The 8,883-nt window shown below is 36.3% G+C and overlaps 1 pseudogene; it reads left to right on the forward strand.

Annotated features, from left to right (window-relative positions):
• Positions 1–5,706: 5,706 nt before the first annotated feature.
• Positions 5,707–8,595, forward strand: LOC146364597 (uncharacterized; annotated as a pseudogene).
• The last annotated feature ends 288 nt before the right edge of the window (positions 8,596–8,883 follow it).

The following is an 8,883-nucleotide window of genomic DNA, read 5'->3' on the forward strand; positions in this document are numbered from 1 at the left end:
AAAGTGCAATTTGGTATTGTGGTTGCTGTAATAATAAGATATGTGTTTGCTTTGTTTTCAATTCCTGTGATAAAAGCATTTTTGTTTAAAGGCGGTAAGTACCATGACTGCGTCATCAATCAACAAGTAATGAACATAGACTCTGAGGGTAGTAACTTGTACAGTACAGTTGCTACCTCAGTGTTAAGGCAGCCAGCCTTATAGTCATGGTGGAAAACTGCACTCTGTAAATGTTATTTTTAAATTGAAAGAAAAGTAGACAGGGACTTTCTGTTTATTACTGAGATTAAGCCATTGTCCTCTGATCTCTGTATTATTGTAGAGATTTTTCCTTAAAATATAAAGTGCTTTGTGGTGACTTTTATTGTGATTTGAACTTATATAAATAAAACTGAACTGAACTGAAGTCAAGTCAATTGTTTTTACATTTATAATCCCAGGTGAATGTTAGTGCATAGTTCTATAATTGTACCATCACCATATCTCTATTAAACTATAGAATAAATCACATGAAAATCAGCTTTAGCCATGAGGCAGAAATTAATCTACTTTTTTCTTTTGACTTTATTTGGCTTGACTTTGCCTTACACAGTCAAATACCTCTAAAACTCTCAATTTCATGAATTTTCACCAGTGCAGTTGTGTTTACTTGTTCCACTCTGTTTAACAGCCACTCTACAACTAATGTCACTGCTGAGAAAAAGGGGTAAGAAACAAAATAAAGGGCTTTAATGCTAAAGCTCTGCCAGCCAAGCAGGAAGGGCTTTAGCCCAAAGAATTTTCTTTGGTGCTGAGGCCAGATCAGAGTACAACCAAGAGAACTAGTTTTAACATCCCATCCCAATTCTTCTTACTGATCATTTATTGACTTGTTTAGCCTCAGATTCACTCCCTTTTTTTTTGCCTAAATGGGGAAGAAATTGTGAGATGGAATCAGATCTGGTGTCTCAGTGAAACTGGACACTATTTGAACAGAGAGGAAGGCAATGATGGTATCAAGGAAAAAAGGGATACGATTAGAAAGTGCTGTGTGACTTGAACAACCTTATCCCAAGGCTTGTTTAAAGTGAATTTTAATGTGCATCACATAGACAGATTAAGCAAACACTTTTGGTTTGGCCAAAAGTCTCTGTGTATTGCATATTAAAACAGACAGAAAAGATAAGAAAAGTGAATAATATACATTACATATTAATATTTCTTCAAGCGTTTGATATTTTATGATAATATAAGGGCAGTAAAACAAAATAAGTACTATAGCAGTATCAGTATGTTATGTGTGTGTGTGTGTATAAGAAATACTCCATTAGTATTTCTTTTTCTTGAAAGATGCTGTTGATGTACAGTATGGTAATGAAAATCATGCTAATCAGGGCTAAAGAGAGGGCAGCCCACTGAGAGACTTATCAGCATCCCAACTTCAAAGGAAAGGGCTAACAACATGGGTCTGAGAGATATCTCCAAATTACTAGAGCAACAAATGAACATATGAAGGAATGGGGGATAATTATTGAATGAATAATATAAATTGCAGCCAGTGAATAAACAAGAAATGCTGGCACAATTTTTGGCATTTTTCCTTCATCAGAATATAAGGTACAGTGTCTAACTTGCAAACGTGTTAGGCCTTGTCAATATTATATGTTTACATTTTTTTCTTTTTTTGTGTGTGCTTAGAGCACCATAAAAGCAGATTTGAAGAAATAAAATGCAGTGTGAGTATGCTCACACCAGATTACTCTGACAGTTGTGTAGACATCTGAGGATGGCGTATTTGAGCATAATGCAACACATTTGAGCTTGAAGTATGCCCCCTTTTTTGTTATATTAGCTTTGACTCTTATTTATTTTCTTTTTTCTTTTTTCAATTTTAACCACAAATTCAACTTTTGCTCAGATAGAGTAAAAAGCAGAAAAACCCACATAACTGCATAAGTAAATTCCCTTTGAAGCCAAACTCCGATCTTTTTTAGCAAGTAATCTTTGACTTTCCCCATGCACGCATTAGGTGGAGCTCGCAAGATGAAACATAAGGTAGCAGGTTGTCAAAAACTGTTAATGTGGGAGTAAAAGTAATTTTATTGGCATCCCTTTGATAATCAAACACATTGTTGTGAAGTGTTTTCAGAAGATGCAGTTGCCTGTAGGGTGTTCAATTTGGTTGAAACATCAAAAAACAAGCACGCAGGAACATAGAGAGAATAGGGTCAAGTAGCTGTGATTTGAAATGATTTTATTGTATGTCACTATAGACTTGAGAGTTTACACTGCTATTACTTTGGCTTGATTTCAGAAATAGAAATAATAGGTATAATTGGCAATGTACAAAATGCAATAGTAAAAAATGTGATGTATTTTTTTTCTAGATGGCTTAATAATGGCATATTTAAGTCAGATACAAGGTGCACGTACCTGCTGGCACACATACTTAATCCCTGATGGGTGCCTTAACCCACATCACAGGGAGCAAAAAGCAAAATCAGGTCAGGTTGCGACACAGACAGAAAATCAATGAATTAGATGAACAGAGCTTATGTATTAGACAGAGGTAAATTGAATACTTACTTAATCTATGTAATACCTTCAGAGTAACACTTCTTTAGCTCATTTAGCTCGTTTCCACTAGTTGTATTTCTTTACTTTGTTGTAAGATTAATAAAAGTAAAATAACATTTTTACACCAAGGAGTAAGAAACTGTTTTCTATTTAAAGCTCTGTTTTCAGAAACTACTTTACATTATTACCCTGGTATGTATAACCATCAACATTACAACTTGTGCCATAGACGGGATTATGTAAATAGTTAAATGCATTCCACCAGCTTTTCTGTATATAATATTAGTGGCGTACCAAGCAAAACACTTGAACAATGATATTACCTAAGATTGGTCATCCATCACAAAACATTATTCACAACTTTTAAAGATTTTTTAAAAGATTTTCAAATAGCAAATCACCAATAGATCGATTTGTGAAACACAAGAGTAGATTGATACCACGCTCAGATCTGTCTGTCACTACAATCCGTAGACCTTGCTTATCTTAGATTAAGGAACGGCTGTGTTAGGACTGTTCAGAGTTTTAAATACGTTGCCAACCAGTTCCTTGAAAGATCACAAATGAACATTTGTTTTCTTTTAGCCTGTGCCAACACTGCACTGCATTGTTTTGTTCTGTTTTCTCTTTTTTGTTTTTCAGATGAATGTTGTAGTAGACTTTCTTGGCCGAGAGCTGCACATTGCAGCATCACATTTTAAAGATATAAGATTGATACTGATCTTACTAATATTTTGACAAGAAAGCAAATAAGTATAGGTCAACTTCAATGACAAACAATGAGTTTTATTGATTTTATACTGAATTAATAAACTCTGAATATGTGCATGTATAATAATAATAATAATAATGGATTGGATTTATATAGCGCTTTTCAAGGCTTTACAATTCCATTATTCATTCACTCTCACATTCACACACTGGTGGAGGCAGCTACAGTTGTAGCCACAGCTGCCCTGGGGCAGACTGACAGAAGCGAGGCTGCCATATTGCGCCATCGGCCCCTCTGGCCAACACCAGTAGGGTAAAGTGTCTTGCCCAAGGACCCAACGACCAGGACAGAGAGCCCAGGGATCGAACCGGCAACCTTCCGGTTACAGATGCGCTTCCCAACCCCCAGTACCACGGTATGTATGTATTTAAACAAGTACACAATACTTATACAAGTGAAGAGAGTTTATGTTAATTCATTCAAGTTCATCCTAAGTTTTGTCCTTTTCTGGAGATTTTTACCTTTCGAAACTTTTAGGTTCATCAGTCTAATAGGTTAAAAACTCTGTCAAGTTCACTGGAGACGTGTTCATTTTAAGTGAGGTCCCACATGCACACAGAGGGGTACCTGTCCGATTGGCTGCTTATCACTATGACATCAAGATATTCTACTATACAAGTCTGCTGTCAGCTTGATTCTGTCAAAGTTGACATTGTGAGGTAAGGGACAACAAAAAGCGAATGAACTTCAGCTGAGGCCCATAGACGTAATAGCACTGAGCTTGTTTTTCATTCCAATATCATGGAACATGTCTTCTCTGATATTCCCTTCACTCATTCACTGATGTGATCACTTATTTATGGATCTAGCCAAGCAACCAACAGAGAATTCGCATCAACCTTCCTCATAGGAGCCCTGTCATATCTACATATTTTTAATAGCTCATAACTCAACAGTCCTGGCTTGACATTTCCCATCAAAAACAAGCAACTTCATCTGAGATCTAACTTTCTCCCCAAAACTTTAAGATTTATGTGCCATAACTCTTCAGTGCACTTTATTTCCCATATGTTTGATATCCTAAGATAAATTAAAATGATCAATGAAATATATGTGTGTATGTAAAATAGAATAAAGGATCGAAATTTGCAGGAGAAAAAAAATCTCTCCAAACTGTGACACTGCTATTTTCCATGGATATTCCAAGCTTTTGATTTTCTGCCACTTCTTGCACAAATTTATAGCATATGAAACAGTGTCTTTGTATCAGATTATTGTCAAACCTCTTCAAAATAAAAAAACATGCTTAATCATGTATGCAAACTAAGGAGATCATCGTGAGTAAAATAAAACTACGAGAAAATATTTTTATATATACTACAAGACAAACTTTAACGTATTTTAAGTATTTAAGTATTACATTTAGTGAGGCGGATAAATGTGCTACTCAAATCCACTATTCAGCTCCACAAAATACTTTAACTGTTACAACATTGAATACATCTGAAGCAGAAAATGTTACACAACAGTGAAAAACTGTTACAAATAAAAGATAACTTGCCAGATTAAAATATTTCTTTATAGTGGTCAGCACTGACGAGGTTCAGAAAGTTCCTTCATGCTTTAAATCATGCTTTTTATTGTTTTCGTTTTTTTAATGTCTCTGTAAAGCACTTTGAATCACCTTGTTGTTGAATTGTGCTATATAAATAAACTTGCCTTGCCTTGCCTTCATACCATAACACTTTTTACATTTAACGTCCTCACACACAGTTCTGTCATAAATTCATAAAAAGTCTCAATTTCCCTTGTAACTTTAAAATATTACAGAGTTTTTCATACCCACCAAACTTTTCTGTAAATATCCAAACCAAAGCAAACAGGGCAGAAATGCTGCATATATCCAAAGGCTTGGTGAAGAGTGAGTAGCTTCTTGCTGTGAGACCACAATGCTATCCATTGCAGCATCAAAAACAAAAGGCCTGCAGCTTCAATTTTGAACCAATGATGCAAAAAAATTGCACTGAAATAACTATAAAAAGTATTTTTAGTCAATAGAACCCCGATGTTTTCAAATGTTCACTGTTAGGGATTACAGTGTTCTCTACGGAAGCGTAGAGCTGCCACCCAGGCAAAAGAAAAATACAAGTGTATCACGTTATAACGTGAAAAGTTTATTTTTCTAACAAGATACTTTTCCTGTTTGTACAATATACTATCATGTTTGTACAATATACTTTTCACATTTGAACAACATAATATCACTTTATTACAATATACATAATTATCATGTTCGTACAATATAATTATCACGTTCGTGCAATATAAATATTATATTGTACGAACGTGATCATATATTGTACAAACGTAAAAAAAAAAAAATACCATTACAATAACATTTTTTATTGTAAGAACGTAAAACGTGTTGCGTTCGGAAACCCAAATCCATGGTAGTTGTGGAGAGCTCACGCTCTTCAGAACTGGCACTTAACTTTGAATGCCCTGCTTTCAACATGGACACAAACACTGATAGCCCACTTCTGAGATTTCTTCGGAATCGTGGTGTACCTGAGGACTGTCTCTTACGAATGCTACAAGAACACGTAAGTGCTCTCTTGAGGGGGAAATTTGTAAAACTCGCTTTTTACGAAGTTACAGCGTCTAAAAATGTGACATATTGCTAAGTTAGCAGCCACAGCGGTTTTCGCTTCTCTCGCTTTGACTGCGTAAGGACGTAACGGTAGGCTGCATTGGTGTGGATCTATATGGAATGGAGAATGTAAAACAAATTAACCCGCTGTATAAAACTGGGTCGTTGTATGACCACATGTTACTACTTAACCCGTATGCAGATTCCAGGTTTCTTAAATATATCGCTATATTATGTGATGCACAATGTTTCCTTGTTTATCTAAAAACAAATGAATTAAACTGTGTTTATATTGATATTTGGCTTCAATTTAAAAAACCAGTGAGTTCAACCCTTTGTGCTCTGTGCAACTGAAAGATACGTGAATACTAATTTACTTTTTCAAAAGTGGGCGTTGTATATACTGTAATATTTCTATTAATAACATGTTAGAGAATCTCATTAATGTTGCTGGCATAGAGAGAGGAAAAGAATAAATGCTAAATATTGATGGCTGCCACTAAAATAATAACAGACAATTATCAAAACACATGTGAAATGTACATACATTTTTTTAGTGAGGTACCTCATGTGGTGTGGCAGCAGGTATACCTTGTCCTTCTGTATAGTAATAAATATCTCTGTTATTACAGATTGATGCCACAGTGATTGATTTCATGATGACAAGACCCTGTCTGGGTTACATCCCAACATATGGTGATCGGATAGCTGCCAGACGGTTCTGCTTGGAAAACAGTGGTGCAAGTACTAAGGAATCAATAAAAAACTCATTGCTTGAAAAATTGAAGGAAAAGATGGGAATCAATGAAAATGAGAAGAAACCTGATCATGAGGAGGCATTTGTTTCTAAGAGAAAAAGAACATATGCAAAAAACAACAAATGGGCTGAGAAAAAGGCTCAAAAAATTGAGTTAGGGTGGATCCATGAAGGTAAGCAAGTGAGAAAGCACAGAGGAGGAGGAACAAGGACCTTTGATGTGCCCAAAGACTCCAAAAAAGCTGACATATTACAGTATGCTAAAGATCTTTTCTTTCCAAGTGGAAAAAGCAAATTTGGAAGATGGGAGGTGTTCAGTCATGACATATTAGACTATCAGGAAGAGGCCGTATTTGATGAAGATGTCACAGTTGGAGAACTCTACTCAGCACTTAAAATGGGAATGTTGAGATTTTACTTGTGCACAAGAAGATTTTCCAATGATGAAGATGATGAAGAAGTTTATGATAGAGGGAAAACACATGTAAACAATGTTACACAACTGACTGACTCGCATCAAGGAGATGAAGAAGCTTCTCACACTGTTGTGATCTCATCATCAGAATCTAGGAATGCTGATGAAGATGTATTATTAGACACATCTGAGGTAATGATTGGACCCTACCTTGGAGAGCCTCTGTCTTGTCAACTTGATGACACTTTAATAGATGAACCATTCCTGCAGTTTGAGGAAGATGATCTGGTCATCACATCCATTACACTTCCTCCAACAAACACAGCAGTCAGTAGTCCAGATACATCTATAAGCAATGAAGCAATAAGCTCTGCAGGATCATATGATGTTGTCTGTGTTACCATCAAACTTCACAGGGTTACTATTCTGGAGGAGATGATCAGCCAGTTCAAAGATCCAGCACTCCTCATACACCCTCTAAAATACACCTACATTGATGAAAAAGGAGCTGATGCAGATGGCGTATCAAGAGATGTGTATGCTGCATTTTGGTCAGAGTTTGTGGACAACACAGCTGAAGGAGAGGAGTTCAGAGTGCCATCACTGTCTCCTAAATGGCAGGAAGAAGAGTGGAAATCCATGGGTAGAATTTTACTGAAGGGATTTCAAGACCATGGATATTTCCCTTGTCGCCTTGCTCCTGTTTTCACAGTGGCACTCATCTTCGGTGAGAATCAAGTATCAGATGATCTGCTGTTTGAAAGTCTTCTCTTTTACCTAAGTCAATCAGATAGGGATCTGATAACAAGGGCACTAAAAGAAGATCTTTCAGATGAAGACAGGGATGAAGTGCTGGATCTCATGGATCGCCTGGATGTATCAGTGCTTCCAACCAAAGAGAACTTAAAAGGCCTTCTTCTGAAAGTCGCACACAAACAATTAATCCAAAAACCAGCATATGCCGCAGAGAAAATGTCCTTAGTTGCAAGCCACTTCCTAAAAGAAGCTTTTCAAAGCCCACAAGATGTCCTACAAAATGTATGAAGATAAAAAGCCAACAACGAGAAAGCTTTTGAAGTTGCTTACTGCCTCTCCCACCACTCAAGCAGAGAAGCAAAGCTTCAGATTTCTGCAACAGTACATCAGAGGACTTGACGATACAGGGCTCAGAAGGATGTTCAGGTTTCTTACTGGGTCAGATGTCATCTGTGTTGACAAGGTTGAGGTACTGTTCACGTCTGTGGATGGACTGGCACGACGACCTGTGGCACACACATGCGGCCCTCTTCTGGAACTACCATGGACATACACGTCCTACCCAGAACTACGAAATGAACTGGACAATGTTTTGGCTGCTAAAAGCTCTTATGAGTTCAGCATAGCTTGATTAAAGTCCATCATGTTTAAACCAAAGAATGAAAGGTTTGCACTAACAATGACTGGCTATGAAGCTCTAAAGTTTGTTAAACCCATAAACAGGGAACACATCATTGTATAAAAAAAGAAAGAGCCAAATTTCAGGGAAGTGTTTTATTAGTAACCCCCCCCCCAAAAAAAGTTGTTTTTTTTCATATTTGAATTTATTTTCAAAAATTGTGGATAACATCAATTTGTTTCCACCATGAAAAATGTAAATTTCAGTCTAAATTTTCATACATAATTTTCATAAAAAAGTTTTACCAGTTTAAATGTTAACTAATTAGGTTTAATAAGTTCATATGGTTAGCAGCAAGAGGTGAACTATGCTTATTATTAGTTCTTATCATGTGTCAAGGTCCTTTTCCACAGGTCTG

The sequence above is a fragment of the Perissodus microlepis genome, chromosome 20, assembly GCF_051167445.1.
Source record: "Perissodus microlepis isolate ML-2025 ecotype Zambia chromosome 20, ASM5116744v1, whole genome shotgun sequence".
In the NCBI taxonomy this organism is placed as follows: Eukaryota; Metazoa; Chordata; class Actinopteri; order Cichliformes; family Cichlidae; genus Perissodus; species Perissodus microlepis.